The sequence below is a fragment of the Cnephaeus nilssonii genome (assembly GCF_951640355.1).
Source record: "Cnephaeus nilssonii genome assembly, chromosome: 2".
NCBI classification, from domain to species: domain Eukaryota; kingdom Metazoa; phylum Chordata; class Mammalia; order Chiroptera; family Vespertilionidae; genus Cnephaeus; species Cnephaeus nilssonii.
In genome coordinates, this window is record NC_137073.1 from 73,896,527 (window position 1) to 73,899,691 (window position 3,165).

A 3,165-nucleotide genomic window follows, 5' to 3' on the forward strand; every position below is an offset into this window, starting at 1 on the left:
CACCTGTATGTGGTGATTAAGGTAGAAGTTTAGGAAGTCAAGACAGGCATTAATGTTAATGATAAAATCTAAGAGCTTTAAAATTTCATCAAACAAGAGACTGCTACAATGTTGTAGTCAATTATTTATCATTCATTCATTCAGCAAACATGTATTGAGCACTTATCCAGTGTTGGGCTAGATAAGGTGGTGGTTACAAAGTTAAAAACACATGTGGTAATTGCTTTTAAGAAGATTATAGTCTATTGCAGAAAATGAGAGAATATCTACAAGATAAAGGGCAATAATAACTAAGAAATATACAATCATGTATCAGTAAGAAGCTCAAAGGAGAGATGACTTCTTTTAGAGAATCAGCAATTACTCTTAAAGGTGATAGCATTGAACTGAGTCTTGAAGAATGAATATTATTTGTTCACTTTTAAATGTACTACTATGTTTATTTGCCTCTTGATATGAATTACTCTGATCTAAGGCAGAAGGGAAATTTCACTTTTTTTTTTAAACTGCCTATCTAGACCATTCTTTAGTGGTCAAGATGCCTAGGCAAAATGATACATAGGGCAAGATTTTATATTTTGTCTCAATGTATCTTTTTCTATAACAATTATACCATTTTGTGTTTTCTTAGAAGGAAAAAAATTGGGACATACACAATTTTCTGTTGAAGACATCATTAAGTAGCAGAATTTATTAACAACTATAGTTGAACCAAAGGACACATCAACTGTTCGTTAGTTCCCTTCCACCAAATGAAGATATATTATTAGTATTTGTGTTAAATATTCCATTTTAACAGTGCAGATACATATTCATTAGCAGGCAGAATAACCTTAGAGTTTGCACTTTGCAAATGCTTGTTATTTTCATGAAGTCTGAACAGGTTTAAAAACTTCGAATTGCCTCCTACATGTAATCTCAGAGTCTGTCATTCACATGTAGAAAACTCACCTCTTTATTTAGCTCATGGTCAGTGAGAGACAGACATTTACAGGGCCCCTCTGCCCTTGAGCTGTTCCATTAGTGCATGGAAAGCACCTTGTAGCCTGTGACAAGCGCAGCAGATCGGCCCTAAATCAAAAATCAGTGCCAGCCAGGGATCTAAGCCACCATGAAGGTCACAGCCATCAACTGCATGCCATCTCAATCCAAACAAAACACATTGGATACAGGGGGATTTTCACAACTCTCGATAGGTGACAAGCACTTCATGTTAGAGTAATCCATAGTAGTGAAGCTGAGAACTGACCTTTTAAGTAATTTTGAATAATTAATCAAACTTGGAAAAAGCTGGATGTAATTTTTGGTAATATTTTATATTTAAAAACAAAACAAAGCAAAACAAAATAAAACCTCCACATCATGGAGTTACTATTATCAGGATTTTGCTTAAAATTTTTTTCTGTTTTTGGTATTCATATGTGCTTTTAAGAAACAAAATTATCAGAAGTTATAGAAAAATGAGTATCCTTTGGTTTCTTGAAATATATGCCATTTATCCATTATGAAGTGAACCATCTATGCTTTAAACTGCCCAGTTTTGCTTATTCTAAGAGTTTATAATTAGCATTTATATTAAATAGTTGATTTCATATTTAATAGTTGACTAGTACAACTTTACCTTCAACAACCCAGTTCAATTGAAAAGGGTGAATTTGAGTTTAGGTATTAATAGGATTTCTATACTATCTGTCCAGTGAAGGTTTTGAATAATATAAACATTACTTAGATATTATGGATCAAATTCCCTTTTCACCTTTAACTCAGAAAAACAAAAGGAAGAAAAATGTATCAAAATTAAATTTAAATCCTCTACCTATTTGATTGGTTTTCTTTTATGGCATTCTGAGATTTAATTGCCTAGGTTAATAAGAATTGGATAGTTGAGCAAGCTAGCAGGATTTTGTTAAATTAAGTTGGAAAATGCCTGTGTTTCATAAAATGAATATAATATAATAGCATATATGCAAAAATTATTTTTTGATGGAACTAGCATATTCATGTGATCTGACTGGATTATATCACACTGCTATAGAGGTCAAGTGAGGCAAAAGCTTAGTTATCTAACTCTGATGACATAACCGACAAGGGGCTAACATAGAAATATATACATTATTCTTACCAGATTAGCTTTTGTAAATGATATTCAGCAAAGCAATGGATACAAAGAGCAGGGAAGAAAATGAAATGCTCTTTGCAAACTAATCAGGTTCACAGTGACCAAAACTTATTTTGAGAATGTGCCATTTCAGAAACAAATGTGTGGACCCAAATATTTCTACCATTGAGTGAATTCTTGGTTAATTTAAACAAAGAGGTGAAGTTTTAAGAAACTGTAAAATCAAAGCAGTCCAACAGGAGTGTATGTAATGGAAGAATGCCATCTGCTGGTGAACCTTATCAAATCCATATTTAATTAGGAAGATAAGAGGACACATGCTCTGCAAACCAGGAAGATTCAAAGTTTGTAGAAACATTATTTTTCTTCTGAGAAATCTGCTCTCATTAAGCTGATGCATTATTCATTTTAAATTAACTTGATTACTAATTTCATGGAATCACTAGTCAGGAAAACCTTGAAAGGAAATAGGCGCAAAGGGCCTTTCCCCTCACCCCCTTTTTGCCAATTTACAAAGTTTTTGTATTTATCATTCATCTGTAGTCAGCCAGTGAATTTACTCTATTTAAAAGCTCTGGCTTTTCACTTAATGCATCCCATCTGTTTCTGAAATAAATTGCAATAATCCGTGTTTAATTTTAATCAATGTATTACTAAATATGCAAATTATATTAAAAGCCATGGTTTGAAAAAGCTTTCATTTGTAAATATGGTAGCTTAAAACAGGAAGCATATCTAAAAGCCATTTAGCTACAGTAGCCTAACTCTAACACTGTAGCTGATTTATAAAGCAGATCACAAGTTGATCTTTCTCCCACAAGGGGATATGTAAAACTGTTGCATATCAGATTTTGTTAACATCTGATGGACTAGTGCTAACAGTGTAAGAGACTCATACTTCAGCAACCATGTCTTTTACATTTAAATTAAGGTAATCTTATTCCATTCTACATCTTACTAATTTTTTTTACACAACCTAACATATGAATTTGTGTGATTGGTTTATGAATCACAGTTAAAGCAATTTGAGCAAGCCTTTCAATCAA